A 23639-nucleotide genomic window follows, 5' to 3' on the forward strand; every position below is an offset into this window, starting at 1 on the left:
ATCTTTGCTACATGGAGACCTCAGGCTATCCTCACAATCTTCATATTTGTTCTCTTCTTTCCTCAAGAATTATCCTGAGTGTTAAACAGCAGAACAGAGGCACAAAAATTAGCTATCCTACTCCAACTGGGTGTTCTACTTTGATGTTTTCATTCTTATTGAATATTTTCAATATCGAATATCAATTTTATTGAATTTTCCTTTTATGTGAGTGTGTAAGAGGAAGGAAGATCTTATTTTAATAGAATCTCCTCATAGAATTTTTGGTTTCTTTGAAGGGTAACCTAATAGAAAGAGCCATGGACTCAAGTTTAAAATTCCTACCCTACCACTTACTTTGTGACTCAGAGGAAGTCATTTTCTTGTTCTGTGCTACTTTTTTCTTCATTTGTAAAATAGAAAATGTAAGTAAGAAAATAAGATGGAGTTGAGTGAGGAAAGTACTTTTCACTTTGATGATTTATTTTAACAACTGTCATAACTGAAAAACATGTATAGTTCCAAATAGAAGTGCTATGAGAATTGTGTGATGGAATTAAATTTGAAGTTGGTCTCTGGACAAGTGGGTCCATGAGGATCGGGACAGTAGGAAAGCAGGATGCATCCAGGTCTGGGGTCTTGGGGGAATCCCTCTGCTTTATGAAGTTCTCTGTTTCTGTACTGAGTCAAAGGCATCTTCCAACAAACTACTCATTTTAATCTACTTAAACTCAGAGCTATGCATTCCTGAATAAATAACTTAAGTGTTATTAATATAATTATTAAATGATTACTAAATAACTTATTATTAAATAATTAAATAATGAATTAATATAATTATTAAATAACTTAATTGTTTGTTAATAGCACCTGGAATGGAACTTAATTCTAGGACACATTTGCAGAGGTTTCTTCCAGTAAATCCATTTTCTTGGTTCTAAGCCATTTTAATACTGTTTAAATCTGCTAGTAATAAAGACTTAGTATTAGTCACAAAACCTAATGACATTGGTGTTACAGTAATCATTTCATGTGGCAAATGTCAATTCAAACCTTAGGGAACTGGCCTTAGAACATCCGATCTATAGGAAAAACATCAAATTAAGCGCATGTAAATTTTTTAGAAAGTTTCAGTACCATTTATAGTACATACCATTTATTCTTTCAATCTTTACCTGAAGCCTGTATATGGTATAGATAAGCCAAAGGAAAAATCTTTTAAAAAGATCTTTGAGGACCAGCCTTTGTAAAAATAAACCTTCTTTCTCTTGCTATTTTCAGAGATCAAACAAATATTTTTTTAGTCAATCTCCTTTTATAAGAAGAATTCTGAAAATAAGATCCAAATTTATTCTTAAAAAAATTTTAGCACCTATTTAACCATCACGAACATACTGAAATCTAAATCTAGTTAACATGTGAGTTCCAGCACATTGGGACATACCTTTATCTAAATCTAAATTCTTTGGTATAATATAACTATAAAGACCTATTGGGTTTTTTAAAAACCCTTACTTTCCATTTTAGAAACTATATGTGTATTGGTTCCAAAGCAGAAGAGTAGAATGAGAGTTAAGTGACTTGCCCAGAGTCATATAGCTGGGAGGTGTCTGAGGTCACATTTGAACCCAGGACCTCCTATCTCTAGGGCTGACTCTCAATCCACAAAGCCACCTAGCTGTCCCCATGATCTATTGTTTTTAATGAACCTATATCCAACTACTTTATATGAAATATGGCCATATATACTAAGAGAAGAAGAGGAAATAATCTTTGGCCAAACACTTAGGGCAAGCAGCAATTTCTACTGAGTAACAGAGAATAGTGGATTCTATATTTAGTGGATTGCTTCTCTTAGACCAGGTAAGCTACTGAATTTTTACTTTTTATTTGTAAAGCCATCAAAACATATTGCATATAAAATGATGGTATATCACTACTAGATTTGTACCCCAAGTTTAAAAAAAATAGAGATGGACCTATTTATACAAAAATATTTATAGCTATGCTTTTTGTGGTAGCAAAAAAATTGGAAATGAGGGGTTGTCCCTCAGTTGGGGAATGGCTGAACAAATATATATATAACCACAGTATATGATGATGAATCATGTAACCATGAAAAAATATTTTTAAAAAATAAAAAATCATATAAAAATTTTTAATAATCAGGAAGTAATTGCAAAAAAAAGATGGTATTTCACTGAGCCATTTTTCCCCAGGGGCAAGTTAATGCTTTAAAAATCTCATTGACCCACTCCTGACCTATTTTTGAGAAGAGGTTCAGGCTCTATTTTTGGTCATTCTTGGTATTGCAAGTATTTCTTCTCTTCCTAATGTATGCACACACACATATATGTTACATTGACCAACAGATACAGTAGTTTAAGCTGTTTTGTCAAGGAGATGTGTTGTGGAGATGCTGGAGATTAAGCCCTGGTTGGGGGAGGGTGCCCTTTCAAGAATGACTGACTCCAGTGGAAAGCCTTTAAAGACAGAGAGATTTATTTAGGTTGAGTGGTCAGGAGGCAGCATGCAGGACCAACTGCCTCTCTGAACAGAGAAAAGTTCAGGATTTTTATATCCTAAAGGATGGGGTCTAAGTGACTTGGAAGAGAAGGATGGGGAGGGTGATGAATAATGAGAACAAACAAGTGGGGGCACACAAGGGAGAATAGGTAACAGAATAGGTGCCTTTGGGTCTGGGGTCTTAAACCTAAGCACACATCATTTATGACATCCTGATCATAGAGGCGGGTCTGGGGGCATAGTACAAGTACACATCCTTTATGGTGTAAAGGTGAAAAGGGGTTTTTTTGGTCAAATATATTAAAAGATGGTTGCCAGAGGATTGAACAATTATCAATCCTCAATTAAGAATAATCTCAAATCAAAATTGACTTTTATGAAAATTTACAATTGAGAAGAGAGAGAGGAAACAAGGAAATAAGAATCTAACATAGTAGGTAAATTACTATGATCCTGTAATGAATCCAGGTAGATCTAATTAACCCTCAGCTGAGAGTCAGAGGGCCAGAGGTCCAGAAAGAAGCTTTGCTTCATTCACAGAGTCTATTAAAGGGAAGTTCAGGAAGATTCAGTCTTTAAACTCACCATGTGGACTTCTAAAGAAGATATTTAAAGTGGTCTCACCAAGGTCTCAGCGTTCCAGCCAGCACTCCTCCACGGACCAGAAGAACTAGAAGCCCCCCTCCAGCAGAAGACCTTCTCCTTTTAAAGGGGTCACTTATGCGTCACTTCCTGTGCCTCCTCCCTAATTTGCATGTCCAATCACAATAGAAGCTTCTCATAGAACTGCCTAGGGGGTGGTCAGTTGATTCTGATTCATCACCCACTCTAGCACACATGGGTTATGGACCTCCCAGAATCTGGAGAATGTAATCACCTTTCGTGATTAAATCTAAATATGGGCAGTGTAGACTGAATCTAATTATCACAATGGCATCCTGATCATGTTACCCATCTTGAGAAACCTAGGGATGTTTGGGATCATAAGTGATGTTTGAGATGTACCCATAATGGTGGGTAAATTATCTCAAGGAACCTGATGTGTTTGAGATGTAAACACAAGGTATTCCCTCGTGCTCAGACCCTTATCTTAAGGCTAGTGTAAATACATCCAAAGCTTAGAGGTAGAGGATTCTATGTTTAATCAACTACCAGCCCTATGAGGTGAATTCCTCATGTAATCTTTGACCTGTGATATCTTTAGGAATTTGATATAATTAGGAATTAGGTACTGGGGGACCCGGGTGCCCACCACAGGTGGGTAGCATTTATTTTCTCTTTATGTTTTCATTTACAAAAAAAAGTCAGCATTTAAAAGTTTCTTGACAGCTTATTAAAACAATATTACACGTGAAAGCCTTGATCCAGCTTGAAACCTTATAAACAATAACTAAAACATATCCAAACAGTTACTGAAGCAAAGATATATCTAAAGCATATATGAAGCAAAACATATCTAAAACCTGTGTGTTTAGGCATCTGTGAGTATTCAGATGGACCTGAAAGAAATTCAGTAATTCTTTATTACTTTTGGCATAAAATTTGAAATCTTATCGCTTTATTGGACTTTTTCCATTGCTTTTCATTATCACAACAACAAAAGTTGTGACTAATACAATATAGTTAACACAAGTCCTTTAAATATATTCCTTTACCCAATGAGACCTTTGAAAGCCAAATAGATATATCTTAGTTCTCAAGTGGAAATAGTCTAATCTTGTTGCTTTTCCCCAAAATAAAATTTATTACTCCATTAAAAATGAAAACTTTTACATCCTTATCACACCACATTTTTATTCTATTTGCTCTTTGAGGATAAATGTTATTCTCATACCATTCAGAAAGATGTGGACTTAATCTTATATATGACTGTATAACTATTAATCCAATGAGCAAGAAGAGAACAAAGCTAAGAATTAATTTTTCTCCCTCACCCAAAACAAGAAATTGGCAATTTCAGAGCAATAAAATTCAGAGAAATAAAACCAACCAATAGAGTCCTTTGCACTCCATTAATAACATGTGCTTGATGACTGCAATCATAATATTCATTATAAAACATATGCCAAGGGGCAGCTGGGTAGCTCAGTGGATTGAGAGCCAGGCCTAGAGACAGGAGGTCCTAGGTTCAAACCCGGCCTCAGCCACTTCCCAGCTGTGTGACCCTGGGCAAGTCACTTGACCCCCATTGCCCACCCTTACCAATCTTCCACCTATGAGACAATACACCGAAGTAAAAGGGTTTAAAAAAAAATTAACAAAAAAAAAAACATATGCCAAAGTTAGAGAAATTTGGAGGAAAGGAGGAAGATACAGTTAAAAAGATATCAAGACTCCTCAAAGCCAAGGGTAAAGCCATACTCACCTATCACAGGTATACTCTGTCTGATTTCAGGTAAAGGTCATAGATACTTTTTGGAATAGTCAATCATGTAACAGATTTCACATTTTTCATAGTCAGGCTCAGAAGAAGCCAGGTAAGAAACATTCCTGCTCACAAAGAAAATAGTACAATGGGATCAACTAAGTCAAGAGTATCCTCCCTTTCTAAGGGTGTCTTTTCGAGCTTCTTGGTCATTTATATCCATCTGACATTGTTCAGCTCACACATCCTTTAAGGTAGTGAATTAAGAACAACCAAATAGGGCAGCTAGGTAGCTCAGTGGAGTGAGAGTCAGGCCTAGAGACGGGAGGTCCTAGGTTCAAACCCGGCCTCAGCCACTTCCCAGCTGTGTGACCCTGGGCAAGTCACTTGACCCCATTGCCCACCCTTACCACTCTTCCACCTATGAGACAATACATCGAAGTACAAGGGTAAAAAAAAAAAAAAAAAAAAAAAAAAAAAAGAACAACCAAATAGTTATATCTGAATTCAAACTCAGAGTAATATAAAATGCCTTACATAACAATTTCCAATGTTTACAATTTAGAGCATGTTATAGTTGCATTTTTTCAAATTGTTGCGAGTAGTTAACAATAAATTTATATATGTAAAATACTAAATATATAGTAAATTCTAAAGATATATGTCTTTAGTAGAGTATATAAATAGATATCTTTAGTAGACTAAATAGTATACATGTTTTTATATATGTATATATGTGTCTTTAATATTTTACTAAATTACTCTTTTCTTTTCTGGTTTAAAGACATTCTGGTGTTAAAATCAGTCACTAGGAAACAAGAAAGTAATCACATTCTCGAGTTTTACTGATATAATACATCTATTCACTCAAAATCTAGAAAAACACAGAACACTCAAAGACTTCAGACTAACAGATATCCAATGCTGAAGTATTACATATTAACCTTGAAGGCAAAAATAAAATCTTTAAAACTGGGGAATGTCCATAGTAAGTTGGCTTACTTCAGAACTTCAGCATATACTATTCCAGATGCTCTTCCATAATTTTCATAATCAGTAGTCAGATGACACCACATATAAATCACTACTATTGCCCTAAGCAAACAGGTAACCTCTCTTCCCCCCTCCTCTATATACCTGTTGGTTATAAATATTATTTGTGATGGAGAAGGGGACATACTGTTTCTCAGTAAAATAATTCACTATTTTAGAATTTCCCAACATTCCTTCGAAGCTTATTTCTCTAAGATGAAAAGATTTTTTGACTTTACCAAGGCAAGAATTTTACAGATGAGTGACTCAATGAGCCTTGGCTTGTATATGAAGCCACTCACAATGTGTACTTTGGGACAAGAGGAAATCTTTTCCCTGCCTGCCTTTTTCTTTGTGACAAATTCCCATAATCAGCACATAATGCAAATTGTAAAATTAAAGTTTCCATTTCCCCAAACAACCTATTAAGTTAATAATTGAAAATTATCACTGTTAGGGAACATACTTTGAGAAGTAGGTGAAATTTATTAATAAATGACTTGTATCTGCAGCCTTAATTAACCACAATTGAAGTTTGGATCTTGAGCTTGGAAATGTAACCCAGAGCTTTCTGAATTTCCTCCAGAATCTGGGATAAAGAAACTTATCTGTAAAATATTGTGACTTGGCTGTTTTATAGATGCCATGTTCATGTGTGCTTTGCAAAAGGATTTTTTAAAACAGAAACATCATATACCATCTCTGCAAACAACTTAGGAATCAGATTTCCTAAAGGGATCCATTCCTGTCAGAAGATAATTTCTGAAGATGGAGTCTGTTGGCTAAAATACCCAAATGCTATCAGTTTCTATTGTACTAATTTTCTCTGTTTATATCTGTTGCTCTAGTTTTTGCCCCAGTCCTGGTTTCTACACCTCTGCCTTAGGGCTTGATTCTCCCCGTTGTGGCCTGTCTACCAATCAGGGGAAACAGTGACTGGACCCGTCCTTCAGATCTCCAGTCCTTCAGGTCCCCAGCTACCAGGACCCAGACTCTGAGGACACCCCCCCAAAGACCCTGTGCCCACAGTCCCCTCTCCCCATCGCACCCCCTCTCAGAGACTTGATGCCCTTTAACAGCTTTGAAGAAGCCATAGGAAGACAGACCATTGATATTTCCTTAGAATTAAAGAAGGGGGGAAATGGCATGGGACATTGTACCCCCAAATTATAGAAGTGTTTCAGGCCAAACTGTAAGCAGGAAAATTCCTTAGCTTCCTTGCATCCTTGTGACTACTGTTAGATGGAAAAGATAAGGTATAGTAAGAGATGATGACTTGCAGGGTATGAGGAAAGATTCTGGAATGTTGAAAAGGGGGGTTGAGCTGGAACTCAGGAGCTGTTAGGCAGTCTTGCTCTCTCTGGGGTTTGCTGACTGCAAGCACCTGGAAGGAGTGACCTGGTGGAGTTCCTGTACCTGTCCTTGCTGATGAGACCTATGTTTCCCTTGGAAGAAGATCTTTGAACCTGAAGCTAGCCTGAACCAACATCCAGCTATCTGCGCTCTCAGGAAGCAGAGGTCTAGGACCTTTCCCTTGGGTCCCTGTCTAATCTGCCACAGACCAATACCTCTAGTAACAATCAAGAGAGGTTTGATTAGTGTAAGGGTAGCTAGATTTAGGGTTTGGTGTTTTAGGTGAGAGAGGAGAGGGAGATTAGAGCAGTCTATCAAATCTCCAATGACCCTTCTCATGAAGGTTAATTTCCTGGGGTATTTAGCTAGTAAAATAGTGACAGAAATCCTCTTTCCCCTCCAAACCTCTCTTTGAGAATAAATTACAACTTCCAGTGACTTTTGCCTGATCTGTGACTGAGTGGTCTGTGTGCTGGACCCTAGACCAAGCTGGTCTGCTGGTCTTTCACCCACAGTGTAGAAACCTTGATACTGGCCCAAAGTAATCTATTTAATCCCATCTAATCCCATCTCCAAAATACCCCTATTACACTACTAACCCTAAAACATCAAAAACTCCTGATAAGACCCTGCTACATCAAAGGGAATGTCCCCTGAGAGAATTATGCTCCTTGGATGTCCCCTAGGTTTAGAGATGGGCACAGAGATACACCTCCAGGCTATGCTTTGATACCATGGGGATGTATCTAAGACATCTATTTGTCCCCTAAACTATGAGGGTCACTCCCTATGTCTTCAGGATGACTCTAATCAGATGACCAACCCCCATCCCCTTGTGCCTGAGTGCATACCCTGCTAAAGTCATGTATCACCTGTTGTAAAGAGTATAAAGACCCCAGAATCGATGTCCTCAAGGAGACTGTTTTCCATATATACTGTCCTCCCAGTCAAATTCAACATGAATTCCAAATTAATAAATTTCTCTTTTTTATTTCTAAGTTAAGTTTTGGAGTCTTGCATTCTTTTTTTTTTTTTTAAACCCCTACCTTCCGTCTTGGGGTCAATACTATGTATTGGTTCCAAGGCAGAAGAGTGGAAAGGGTAGGCAATGGGGGTCAAGTGACTTGCCTAGGGTCACACAGCTGGGAAGTGTCTGAGGCCAGATTTGAACCTAGGACCTCCCATCTCTAGGCCTGGCTCTCAATCCACTGAGCTACCCAGTTGCCCCAAGAGTCTTGCATTCTTGCAAAGGGTATCCATCCCAAACCCAGGAGGTTCACCTCAAACACTCCACAACAAAATTATTTATTGATTTGAAAAAGCTTATTTTTTTCCAGGGTAGAAAGAAGAGTTAATAATAGGTACTTCTTAAGTACCAGATAAATTTATAAATTACAAACTGCAAAACCACATTTTCTTTTCTCTCTCTTTTTGGATTTCACTAATAAAACTTTCAAATTAATTTTACTTCTCTTCATTCTCTAGTTGGTGAAATAACTGTCTTCTCTTCAACTAAAATAATAAATCTGTCACTCTCCAAGGAAGAGAGAGAGTGATAATAGGAGTGAGATCTCTGCATATGAAAAAGTCCTAGAATGCTGCAAACTCCAAAAACCCAATAGGATATTTTTGGTAACCATAAAAGCATTTCTCACACCAATATTTCCAGAACAAGATTCATCCCTGGATTTATGCATTTTTCAGCTTATAAAATGTAGAATAAAGCATGTTATTGTCACAGTTGCAGCCTACAATTTTGTACTTTTCCACAACTTCATTCATTAAATCATGATGCTCATCTTTCAATACTATCCACCAATTAGGTAAAGTTTTTTTTCCCCTTGAAATGAAGCTAGTAAATTTCCATCTTCTCTGCTGTCATTTATTCTCAAAAATTAATACAAATACATTTTGTGTTTTTTTAAATGTTGAAATATTTTCATATAGGTTAAAATATTTATTTTCAATATGTAAAACCACATTGTAGAAACATTACCTATAATCCATTTGCAAAATGCTATCTCCATAGCATGTTGTCGTTTGGTTGTTTCTATAGTATACAGCTCTTTGTGACTCCATTTGGAGATTTTCTTAGCAAAGAGATTGGAGCAGTGTACCATCCTTCTCCAGTTCATTTTACAGAGGAGGAAATTGAGGCAAATAGGATTACACAACTACTGAGTATCTGAGGCCAGAGTTGAATTTATGAAGATGAATCTTTCTGTTACCCACCCAGCCAAGTGCTCTGTCCTGAGTGCCTACTCCACAGTATGAATTTCAATCAAAAAGCAATCACTTTCTCTTTTCCCGGTCAAAACTCACCTTTCTCTAAAGAACTAAAGGCTGTATATTAGAACAAAAGCCACTCCACAATGAATAATGATCAAAGGATATGACCAAACAATTTTCAAAAGAGTTGCAAACTCTTACCAACCATACAAAAGACTGATCCAAGAAATGCAAATCCAAACAATTCTGAAGTTACAGCCCAAATGAGGTAAATTGACAAAGATGACAAAGGACAGGAAGAGCCAATGTTGTAGACACATCTGCTCTAGTTGGTAGTGCTGTGATTTGATTCAATCATTCTGGAAAGCAGTTAGGAATTATAATTAAGACAGTGATCAAAATCTCCAAACTTTTTTGATCTACCAGGACAACAATATACACAATGACTTCAAAAACGTAAATGGAAAGGACAAATAAAAAAATTATTACCAAGCCCAAGCCAAGTGACTCTTTAGCACAGTAGGCAATGCATTCGTAAGCTGAAGGTCCAGAGTTCAGTCCTAGAAAGGAGGGTGTGATACAGTGGGAGAGGCTTCTGGAGACAAGAAGAATCACTTGACATCACTTGGCCCCACCTGATTGTCTTTTACTTTAGGGTCCATTATTCAGTCTGAAACTGCCAGCCTGAGATTCCTTTCAGGGTGGATTCTCACGGGAACTGGGAACAAGTACAAGTTTTGGGGTTTCCAACTTACAAGCTAGTCCTAAAACTTGGGGTTCATCAGATCTTACTAGGCTCCCAGTTTGGGGGCTTCTAGATTCCATGTCGACAAAACAGGAGGTCCTGGGTTCAAATCTGACCTCAGACACTTCCTAGTTGTGTGACTCTAGGCAAGTCACTTGACCCCCATTGCCTAACCTTTACTGCTCTTCTGCCTTGGAACCAATACACAGTAGTGATTCTAAGACAGAAGGTAAGGGTTAAAAAAAAAAAAAAAGAAAGGCTGAACAAATTGTGGTATATGTTGGTGATGGAATACTATTGTGCTCAAAGGAATAATAAACTGGAGGAATTCCATGTGAACTGGAAGGACCTCCAGGAATTGATGCAGAGTGAAAGGAGCAGAGCCAGAAGAACATTGTACACAGAGACCAACACACTGTTGTAAAATAAAAGGTAATGGACTTCTGTACTGGCAGCAATGCTATATGACCCAGGACAATTCTGAGGGACTTATGGAAAAGAACGCTACCCACTTTCAGAGGAAGAACTGCAGGAGTGGAAACCCAGAAGAAAAACAACTGCTTGAACACATGGGGTGGACATGATTGGGGATGTAGACTTGAAACTACCACACCAATGCAACTATCAATAATATGGAAATAGGTCTTGTTCAATGACATGTTAAAACCAGTGGAAATATGGATCAGCTATGGTGGGGGGAGCAGAGGGGGTGAAGGGGAAAGTAAGAGCAGGAATCATGTAACCATGTTAACATTTCTAAAAAATAAATATTATTAAATGTTTAAAAAAAAAAGAGGAGTTGCAAAGGAGATGTAGGAAGAACAGTTGGTATCAAATATCCCCTTCAAGTTTGTGACATATTCTCCCACTAGTATACACAGAATCCAGGGAAATGTAGGCTTAAACCTATGAAAACACTATCGCAAAGGGGTAAATTCATTTTTCTTATTTATTGAAAGTCTGTTTTTTGCCTTTCTTGGATTCCTCTGAGTTTCCCTTAAGCAATCTGTTGCTAAACTCCTCCCAAACATCTGAAGTTGTCTTTCCTCAACATTTAGACTCTGCTGTCAGATATGCTGTGGAAGCCACTAGGATTGCCATGGGTAGTCTGATTTTTCAAAGTTCACAACGGCATTCTTTGATTGAGAGGCAGGAAGAAGACAATGGAGGTTCTTCTCTCTCTTACACCCTTCTCCCAAGTGTCAACCCTTTCAAAGGTTTAGCTCTATCACCTAGACTGACCAAACACTAGAATGCCAGAATCCAATCTGACTTACTATTTTATAAATGCCCCCAAAGGTGTGGCTGAGCCTCCTCAAGAAAGCATCTAAATAACTAATCTTAATTCCATAGAATTTCTCCTTTGCAATTTAGCAAAAAATTTTACACAGTCCTGCTTAATCCCAATACCTTTTGGAGTTCCTAAGAGCTTACCAATGCATAGTTTCTTTGTAATTTTCTTTGGTGATGTTACTTCCAGTTTACCAAAACAATTAATTCTGATATATAAAGCTTTGAAAGTTCTACTTCAGCCTTCTCAAAAGACATTCCTAGTTCCTGGTCACCTCTCCCCTTTCCCATCATTGTGAATATATATCTTAGGTATCTCAGACTAGCAGTTTCAGACTGAATGGTGGGGGGTGGGGTAGGTGGTCCCTCCTCACAGACCTTTCTTTGATTTAAATTACCCTTTCCATTCCTTAATTAAATTTTACTAATTTTAAATTGCTTCCAGATTTAAACAAGTTATTTTCAAGGTCAAAAAAGACTTAATGAAAAGCAAACTCTCATTAATGAGTTTGCCTCATAATGAGAGGCAAATATATCTGTTTTTTCTTCATTCAAGGATTATTTTCAAACTAGCTTACTGCTTTCATTACACTAAAGCAATAGGTCTATCAATCTTCAGGGGAAAATTAATCTAAGTGTTATTTATGCATATAATTTTCACAGAATCCTTATTTTCCTTAAAACAAATTCCACATAGTGGTACCCTAAATCTCATTAAGCTATTTCAGCATATGTTAAAATTCTGCTAAGTGCTCTATAAGATAGGACAAAGAGAAAGAGGTGAGTTCTTAGAATTAACCAAAGTTCCAAGCTTTCTTCCCTAAAATATTAAAATTATTGATATCTAAATATCTTAATGATTAACTTCTAATCTTCATCTCCAAACATCCAAACTGCACTAAGATTTTTTTTTAGCAATTCCACAAACTAGGAAAAAAGTTTTCTCTTCTTTAATTATCTGAATTCATTTCTGTAATCTCATTGTGTTGTGAAGAGTAAATGAAACTCTCTTGTCTATCAATCAGCAACTTTTAAGTTAATCAAAAACTTAAGTACCCCTACTTAGTACCTTACCAGTCACTAAGTATGAGAGTTCATAAGTCATTTGCTAGAGTGGGTGACAGCTCCAGAGGTCTGCCCTGGGCAGTGCCAGGCAAATTGAAAGACTGTAATTGGTTCCCGTAAAGTGGTGGAGCAACAGGAAGAGACCTCGAGAAAACTGCTTTAAAAAGGTCAGCTGGAGGATTCAATCAGGCACTTTGCAATCCTGTGGTGGTGGGGGGAGTGATTTCTTCCTTGGTTCTTTGGTGAGGAGACCTTCTCTCTTTGCTGGTGCTTCGGTGGACATTCCTTTCAGCGTGAGTTCTGGTGAGATTCTTGGCCATCTTAGCCTCACCTGGTGGGCACTGAAGGTTCTCCACGGATTCTCAAGCATCTCCTGGCTCTGTGGATTTTGGCTTCCTAATTAGGATTTTGGATTATGGTGAGATTCGCTTTTAGATTCACATTTTCGGTCTGGAGACATTAGGATTAAACTCAGGGTATTTGTAGCTAGGCAATACTTTCTGTCTCTTTATCTACATTTTTCCACTTTCACTCTTTCCACCTCTTTGTAAATAAAGCTCATTTTGACTTAAACTGTAATTTTTTTAATCAGTGACCACAATATTACTTTAGAATTCTCATATTTAGCATAAAACCCAAATTTAAATTCTTATAGTGTCCAGGGTTAAAATAACAGAAAAAATACCTTGTAGGTAACTGAGGATTTCTTCACATTTTAATAGCCCACATTACAACAAATCCTATAAATTTCTCTGTATCAAGTACATCCTATGATAATCGTCCTACTTAAAATACCACCCTATAGCCTACATCTATGATTATCCAAAGCACATATTGAAACTCCAATTACAGGCTCTATAGTACTAGCAGCTGTCTTACTAAAAATTGGAGGTTACAGCATTATATGAGCCACAATCTTCACCAAACCTATTACTATACACATTTATCATACACATTCATCATCTTATCTATATGAGGCATAATCATAACAACCTCAATCTGCCTACACCAAACAGACCTAAAATCCTCAAACACATTTTCTTCAGAAAGCCATATAGGCTTAGTCATCATCGCTGCCTTCATACAATGCACATTCAGCTTTAGAGGGGCTGCCCTACTAATAATCGCCCACAACCCAACATCCTCCATGCTATTCTGCCTAGCAAATACTATGAATGAATCCACAGTTGAACTATAATCCTAGACCAATAATGACTCTACAATTAATATGTGCCTGATGACTACTCACCAGTTTGTCCAATTTAGCCCTCCCACCATCATCAATTAGGAGTAGTAATAATGATTATTTCATCATGTTTATGATCTAACTTTTTCATTATTCTTCCTAGGTTTAAACACTATAATCACAGCTTTATGCTCTTCATACATACTAATTACCTCCCAAGTAAATTCACCCACCACCTATACCCTTTTTTTTAACCCTTACCTTCCATCTTGGAGTCAATACTGTGTCTCCAAGACAGAAGAGTGGTAAGGGCTAGGCAATGGGGGTTAAGTGACTTGCCCAGGGTCACACAGCTAGGAAGTGTCTGAGGTCAGATTTGAATGTAGGACCTCCTGTCTCTAGGCCTGGCTCTCAATTCACTGAGCTACCCAGCTGCCCCCCACCTATACCCTTTGTATCCATCCTTTACACATGAGCATATCCTCATAATCATCATCCCACTAATAATTATTTCACTAAACCCAAAGTATATTTTGGGTCTAACATTCTGCAAATATAGTTTAAACAAAACATTAGAATGTGACTCTAAACATAGAAGTTTAAACCTTCTTATATGATAAGAAAGAATCAAGAACTGCCAACTTGTAGACCCACGCCTAAAATCATGGCTTTCTTACTTTTAAAGGTTAGCATTGATTTTAGGAACCAAAAACTCTGGTGCAGCTCCAAATAATAAATAATTAACTACTTATCATCAATCACTATATTGCCCCTTCCACTACTATATAAACTGATATTTCTGTTGTGGGGGGCTTGAAGCGAGCCCCTGGGTTTTGGGAAGGATATCTTTTGCATGAATGCAAGACTCCAAAACTTAGCTTAAAAATAAAAAGAGAAATTTATTAATTTGGAAGGTAATGTTGAATCTGGCCAGGAGGGCAGCATAGATGGGAAGTCTATCTCCTAGGTGGAACAGCATGGGTGGAAAGCTGCTCCTTGGGAGGACAGCACAGATGGAAAAGTTGTCTCCCCCCCACCCCCAGGACACCAGTTCTGAGGATTTTATACTCTTTACAACAGTTGAGACATGATTCTGGAACAGGGGGTTGGGGGAAGGTTTGTCCAAAGGCATGGGGTGGTTTTTGTGTCTTTTCGTCCATCTCAAAACAATGGGGCAATCAAAGGAGGGTAATCCTTGTAAAAATAAAATTAATATATAATAACTTTAAAAATATTATGGTTTTGTAAGATTTGTAAGATTTATCAGTAATCTCTAGAAAATAAAGCCATGTGCCATGTAATTTCCCCCTTTACATCCTCAAAGTCAGATGTTTTGGGTTGGGAATCAGGGAGCAAAGAAATTTCCCTGCCTACAGTTTGCCTGAGTTATGAGGGTACAGTGCCCATGAATTCTCCACATAAAACAGAACACTTCCCAACATATTGTAAAAACATAGTTAAACTAGCCTTCCCCATCAGTTACTGTCATTACTAGTTTTCATAAACACAGGCCAAGAATCCATCATTGCTAATTGACATTGAGTCTTATTCCACACTTTTGCCATTTTGATCATTTTTAAACTAGACTACTTCTCTGTTGTCTTCATCTCCAAAGCCCTACTTGTCCCTGGATTGATCCTGGAATTATCCTTAAGATATATACACTCCGATACTTATATATTCCAATTCTTCAAATCCCTAATCACTCTTCTTCTAACAATAATCCTCCTTGTCTCTTTTTCTCATTGAGAAGGCAGGTGTAGGAATCCTATCCTTTATACTCATTGGATGATGATACGGATGCACAAATGCCAACCTGGCAGTTCTACAAGCAATCCTATATTCATATTGGTGCACATGTATTTGTACTGCTGGCTTTGCTCTGTGCAATCTCCTGAAAATCATTCTTCAGTTTTATACCAACAATAGCTCAACAACAACTCATGAGATCTTCGACACATTTTTACCACCAACATAAGTACACTAGCCCTACTAGGACGAATTATTGCTGCCACAGGAAAATCAATTCAGCCTCCTCCCATGACTACTTGTGGCCATACAAGGACCAACCCCAGTTTCAGCCCTGCTCTATTCAAGCACTAGAGTTATGGTAGGTATTTTCCTACTAATTCAATTCCACCCCATAATAGAAAACAGTGACATAATCCTAACAATGGTCCTATGCCTAGGCACCATCACAACACTATGTACAAAAATATTTATAGCCACTCTCTTTGTGGTGGCAAAAAACTGGAAAAGGAGGGTATGCCCTTCAATTGGGGAATGGCTGAACAAATTGTGGTATATGTTGGTGATGGAATACTACTGTGCTAAAAGGAATAATAAACTGGAGGAATTCCATGTGAACTGGAAAGACCTCCAGGAACTGATGCAGAGTGAAAGGAGCAGAACCAAGAGAACATTGTACACAGAGACCAATACACTGTGGTAAAATCGAATGTAATCAAAATGCCAGCCCTTTGATCCAGCCATACCATTGTTGGGTTTATACCCCAAAGAGATCATAAAGAAACAGACTTGTACGAAAATATTTATAGCTGCGCTTTTTGTGGTGGCAAAAAACTGGAAAAGGAGGTTATGTCCTTCAATTGGGGAATGGCTGAACAAATTGTGGTATATGCTGGTGATGGAATACTATTGTGCTCAAAGGAATAATAAACTAGAGGAATTCCATGTGAACTGGAAAGTCCTCCAGGAACTGATGCAGAGTGAAAGGAGCAGAGCCAGAAGAACATTGTACACAGAGACCAATACACTATGGTAAAATCAAATGTAATGGACTTCTGTACCAGCAGCAATGCAATGACCCAGGACAATTCTGAGGGATTTATGAGAAAGAACTGCGAGAGCAGAAATGCAGAAGAAAAACAACTGCTTGATCACATGGTTCAGTGGGGATATGATTGGGGATATAGACTGTAAGCGATCACTCTAGTGCAAATATTAATAATATGGAAATAAGTCTTGGTCAATGATACATGTAAAACTCAGTGAAACTGCGCATCAGCTAGGGTTGGAGGGGAGGTAAAGAACATGAATCATGTAACCATGGAAAAATATTCTAAATTAATTAAATAAAAATTTTCTATTAAAATATAAAAAAAAACAACACTATATACAGCTATTTGTTCAATCACACAAAATGATATCAAAAAAATCATAGCATTCTCAATATCAAGCTAACTAGGCCTCGGGATAGTCACAATTGTATTAAACCAACCACACATAGCCTTCCTTTACATTTGCACCTATGGTTTCTTCAAAGCAATATTCTTTCTGTGTTCCAGTTCTATTATTCACAGCCCAAATGATGAACAAGAGAGCTGAAAAATAGGAGGACTATTCACATTACCCTACCAATACCTTATCTGCCTTAATAAAAGGCAGCCTAGCACTAATAGGAACATTAAACTCCTAGTGGAGTTTTACTCCAAAGACTCAATCATCGAAGCCATAAATACATCATATACCAACACATGAACCCTAAAAATAAAGTAACCCTTTAAAAAAGTTTTCAGGATGGGAGTAAACCTTACCTTAACTTGGAAGAATTTGAATTAGAAAGGAATCCAAACTCCAGGGGCAATCTTCCATGAAAAAGCCCATTGATGAAAGATTAACTGGGATATTTTAGGGAATTTTTCTGAAAGGTTTTCATCCTGAGGGACAGCATCCTGACTCGAGGACAGCAAAGTTTATCCACTGTGGTGGGTAAACTCTGAAATAATTGAGGAAACAAAGGTTTGAGTATCCAAACACATCAATTTATTAAGCAATGCATGCCAATTACATAAGAAATCATGACCAGCCTGACCTCATGCTTGTCACTGGACTTTGAAAACATGATACAGATTTTTATGAATTTAAAATAATTAATCAAATAAGACAAATTAATGAAAAGAAAGCAATTAACTAGGATACAAAATTAGGTAATCTGATTTCTAATTGGAGGAACAATTAGGGGCTTTCTAAATTGGGATTGGGATGAATGTTTTTCAAGAGTTTGGAGAGGGCAAAGAAAACAGGTACGAATCACTGAAATCGAGAAAAAAAAAGAGTTGTCACATTCCTTCTAAATGCCTATATTCAATCAAAGAAATGTTTCAATTTGCATGTCTTTTACTAATGATATGGTTCAATGTTTTATATGGCTGGTAATAATTTGCAATTCTCTAACACTATTTGTTTCTATCCTTTGATCACTATTCATTGTGGAATATCTTTTGTTCCAACATATTGCTGTTAGTTCCTTATACATTTAGGATTTCAGCCAAAGGTGGCTTTTAACAATGATTGAGGTAAGTCTGATTTTGACAGAAATTCATTCTATGAAGACAGCTTTTTAAAAATGAGTGGAAAGTTGGGGCAGTTAGGTAGTGTCAACATGAATTCTGGAAACCCCAAGTTTGCCCATTTCCCTTGGGAATTTGCCTTTAGAGGAAGTCCCAAACTGACCTTGTCTTAGACTGAACAAGGGATTACCAAGCATCCATTCATTAGCTGTTCTGAATAAGAGTGATAGAAATGATCAAATCCTCAATCACTCTTTTTTGTCTTAAAAGTTTCCCCCATTATGTCAGAGATCTGTTCCAAGAAGACCAACACCTGTGCAAGAACCATCCTTTTTGACTCCACTGTAGTAGACCACCCCTGATACCCCAGCCTCTGGCAACAGTCTCTTTCCCAAACCTGCTTGCAATCTGTCAGTATATATTTAGGGTACTGAATTCCCCCAAAGGTATATAAGATCCCAATGTTCTATTGTTCTTTGGAGAATCATCTAGCATGGTTATTCTCTTAGAGACACTGTCCTCAGAGCCCCAGAGTTTTGACTCTGTGGAATTTAGCACTGGGCTCTGTGTGGTGGCTGTTTATTAAGGACTTGTCTCTTTCCTGATTAAAGATTTGGTTTTATGACTACTTTAGTGGTTCTGTGTTTTTCCAAGTTGACATAGTAGATAGAGTGCCAGGCCTTGAGTCAGAAGGACCTGGATTCAAATTTGGTCTCGGACACTTCCTTGCTATGTGACTCAGGGCCAATCACTTAATCCCAATTGATCAGTCTTTGCTGATCAATTAAATGGATAGAAGGAAAGGGTTTCAAAAAGAAACTAGATGTTTGATAATAATTCCATCATATGATTTGTGTTTCTGAAAATGATGTGCCACATAAAAACACACATAACAGAAATTTAATGTATTTAAGTATATATATATATATATATGCTATATATATAATGAAAGATAAAAATCTTTCAAAGGATCTGTTTTTGTAGGTTTTATACCCATTTATTAAAAATATAGAAATGTAACACATTAACCTCAGTGTACAAGAATAACTGACATTAAGGAACATGTGAATTTACAATCGCTATTCCCACAAAACACTTTGCATAATTGGTAGATGGAAATGAAAAATGACAATCATGACTAGTAAAATGTTGCTATCAGAACACTTCTTCCATTTGAAATGAGGTATCATTTTAAACTCTGATCATTATTCAAATCAAGTTTCAAAATAAACTGCACTTAAACTAGGAAGCTTTTGACTCATGGGAGTGTATGTTCAAAAAAGTTAGAAAAGGCTAATCTAAATCACTTTTCGTCCTTCACTTTCCCCCTCCCACAATCTCACTTCATTTTATATATGAAGGTAATGTAGTACAAAAAGTTCAGGGTCTTGTTTACAATCTTAGTATTTGTAAATGGTAGGGTAGGGATTAAAACTCAAGCCCTTCGACTCCAAATCTATTGTTCTTTCTAATATGAAACAGAAATTCTCCCAGGAGATTCCATTCAAATAAGACCTCCCTCCTCCAATACACAGTCACATAATGGACAATGCAATACCATACAAAAACATCAGATCAAAGTAGGATATCCTATTGTTGTGTCTTGCTATAAACAGCTTTCAAGAAAATTCTTAGAGGAAGAAGATGAATGAGCAGGCAGTTGAAAAGACAAGGAAGGAAGCTTAAATTTGGGGAGGGGGAAGATAGTAAGAGTGGAAGGATAAAATAGGAAGGTGGCTGTGAGGTGGCATTGAAAACAACGAATTCCACTCTTTCTATAGTATTGACTTCTAGTTCTCTTGTTAATAATCTAGGCAGATAGGCAATATAATGGATAGATCACTGAAGCTTGAATCAGGAATCAGGAAACGTTGAGTTTAAATTGTATCTCAGGCACCTAATAGCTATGTGATGATGGACAAATGTATTAAATCCCATTGAGTTTCCCCAGAAGTAAGATGGGGATAATGATATCATATGGTTCTCACAATTTTTGTGAGGACAAAAAATGAGATAATGTTTCTAGTGTAATGCAAATGTTAAAGCACTATATAAATATTCATTCCAGGAATGTCCCAAAATTAAAAGCTTTTCAATGATAAGACATAAAAGGGTTAGTTAATCTATAGTACTTACCTACCATTTCCTCTGTGCTGGTGTTCAATATAATGTTTGATGTATTATTTTTAAACGTGAGAGATTTTATGACTGAGAAAATTCTAGAAATAATGCTGCCCTTGACCATTTCCATACAATTCTAGATTGTCTGAAAAATGGAAATAACATAAAGTGTAAAAAGAAAAACCTCAGATGGAACAATGCAATGATTTTCATTATGAATAAATAGCACTTCCACCACAAATGATTTTTGAATGACTACTGAGGAAGAAAGAATTTGTCACAATTAGGTAAAACATGTTTATTGAAGAATAGTCATTAATGGTGTACCTTAGAAAAATACATCAATGTTCACAATTTTCTATGTTTTAATATTTTTTAAATGCTTTAAAAAAAAAACTCTTCTAAGGCAGAAGAGTGGGTAAGGGCTAGCCAATAGGGGGTAAGTGACTTGCCCAGGGTCACACAGCTAAGAAGTGTCTGAATTCAGATTTGAAACTAGGACCTCCCATCCCTAGGCCTGGCTCTCAATCCACTGAGCCACCCAGCTGCCCAGGGATGTTTTTTTAAAGGATCCTCAATGTAGATTTGGAAATGAGCTTTGAGGCAATTTCATCCAATTCCTTGACTTATTCAGTATTATATAAGGAGTAACCATCCAAGTTGGGATTTCACTCCAAGTCTATTGTCTACAAATCATTATGCTTTGCCACATTGCCCCTGGCTGACTATCAATGTCACACATACAATGCAGACCATCATTTGGCTGTCCTTTGCAATCATTGACCAGTGGAGGCAACCTTTAGGGTCAACAAGTCCCAATCCATTTTCTAAGTGTGTGCCTAAGAGGTCAATTAGTTCGTAGCTTCCTTCGCACACTCCAACTGATATTATGTTATTTTCCTGGACATGTTTCTTTCCTAGTTATTTCAGAAATCCTCAGGTGAAGAAGGATTCTTTGCTTCCTTCCTGCCAGCCATGAGATTGCTGTCTATGCTACCTTTGCATTTAGAGGAAATCTGAATAAAAGAATAAGGTTCTTGTATAGTTAACCTTACCTCTAGCACTGGTTAAGACTGAGTGTGGTCTTGATATGAAAGAACCATTAGATAGTTCTAATCAGATTATTTACTAATATTGACTAAGGATATGTAAGTCACCCACTTGGCTGTATATCTTTAGAAAAAAGCTAATGCATTGCTAGATTGCTTCTGAAAGGTCATTTTAGCTATTTGTTTCTAGGAAGGAAGAATCTTTCTTTGGAATAAAAAAAAATCAATTAGAAATGAGAAAACACAACAGGAAGGAAAGCAAGCCCAAGATGATCTTATTTGGAATTCTAGCAGGTTGTCTGAACATTCACATTGGTGTGGAAGCCTTTTTTCTAAGAAGCAAAAGAATCAACACTAATGAAATAACAGCAGCTGAATATCCCTAAATATTTTTTTCTCTTCCAGAAAACAAAACAAGACAAATGAAAACAAACATTAAGCTACTGGTCTCGTTTGCTGTGGACTGTTGCAATGGATAGGGCTCTTTTCAAGCACCTTTGTAAATGGGAGTAGGTGAGCACAAAAAGCTTTTGAACTGAAGTACACACCGAAGATGCCAAGCTGGGAAACAATCTCTAAGTCCCCAAGAAACAATGTTCTGAGAATGAAAAAAATATATATCTAATTGACTGATCATCTTCAACTTTTTATGGTGGGCTCTTCCAGTTTCCTAGATGGATTCACACATATTTTTCCCCATTTTTCAATATGAACCTGAAGAAAACAATGAGAAAAAAAGAAATCCTCAAAATGTTCCTTTTCAATTCTTGAAAGCATACCTCTGCCCAGTGGCAATTTGGTGAAGATGAGACAAGGTGAAATTGGTGAACAGGTCTGACTCTGAGCTATGTGTTTGTTGTAGCATGTGGTTTTTCATTTGTTTTACTATGACCCCATTTGGAGTTTTCTTGGCAAAGATATGAAAGTAGTTTGTGTTATTTCCTTTTCCATCTCATTTTACAGATGAGAGTCTCAAGCAAAACTGGGTTCATTGACTTGTTCAGGGTCACAAAATTGGGGCTATGTCTGGGGCCAGATTTGAACTCAGGAAGAGGAGTGCTCCTGATTCCACACCGGGACATTATCCAATACACTACCTAGCTTTCCAGAAGATGGTCATGAAAGAGTTAATTTAATAAAAGATGCTTCCTCTGAGCTGTTTGTGCAAAAGAAGTGTGATGGTCGAACCTTGGTGCTATGCTAGAAAAAAATGGTTTTTATTGGACTAAGAAGAGGAAATGTAACTGGAAAAATGAATTTTGCCCACTATATCAAGAAAATTAGCAGCAGCAACAGCAGCAGCAACAATGCTGAAAATAGCTAGCTTTTGTATAGTCAGGTCCCGACTACCACAAATATAATGGGCTCATTTGTCAAAATTATGCTCCAAACTTCTATTGGGCTGGAACCAATGACTATATTTTACATAATTATAATTCTGGATAGTGTGAATTTCAATAAATGTCACCACTTCATAGGATTCATAGCTATTATTAATCAGAATCTGACTGTATGGAGCTCTAAGGTTGGCAAAGAGCTTTACAAATTTGATTTTATTTGATCCTCATAACAACAATGGCAGATAGGTACAGTTATTTTCCCCATTTTACAGTTCAGGAAAAGAGGCAGACGGAGGTTAAATGTTCTAGTCTTGATTTGAGGGCTTGCTCATTCCTGATTCAGAGGGCTATCTCCTGGGCCAAGTTAGCCTTTAGGCAAATTCAGAATAGTTTGTCAACAGGCTTGATCAGAGACTTCCAATTTCCTCTGCCACATACATTCACTTGATATACTAGTTTCAGGGACCTGATTTCTCAGTAGCCTTCTTTTTTCCTTTCCTCATTACTTTTTTAGGTCTTCTTGCTATATTCCAGGAATCCACAGGGGAAAAAAATAGCACTTATGCTGATGAATGATTTGCAGCAATACATGGAGTTTTGTGAAGGACATTTAGGTAAAAAACAAGCTCAGCAATAACATTTTGGGACTTCAAAGTTGGATGATGCAGATGGCCCACTGGTAACATGGACAGTGGGAGGATCCTCATGAATATAAATAAATAGGAGGTTCTTATCTTGAAAAGAGCATAGATGAGATTCAGACCTGTTAAACAAGTCTTGCTCCTCTTTCTCCTCTAGTTAGAATGAAATTTACTGCTGCATCTCTGGTCTTTGGTCTGCTGATGATCATCACTAACTCTTCATGCCAAAGTAAGAATTTTCATATGTATTTTTCTAAATATTTCTTTGGTGGGGGAGAATTTAATTGGCTAAGTAAGATTATTTAGAGTCAAGTCACACTCCACAGCTAATGGAATTTGATCTTTGTTACCAAGTTGTGCCCAAACTTTTCATGACCCCTTTGGGGTTTTCTTCGCAAAGATATT

This window comes from Gracilinanus agilis, chromosome 6, assembly GCF_016433145.1.
Source record: "Gracilinanus agilis isolate LMUSP501 chromosome 6, AgileGrace, whole genome shotgun sequence".
Classification (NCBI taxonomy): domain Eukaryota; kingdom Metazoa; phylum Chordata; class Mammalia; order Didelphimorphia; family Didelphidae; genus Gracilinanus; species Gracilinanus agilis.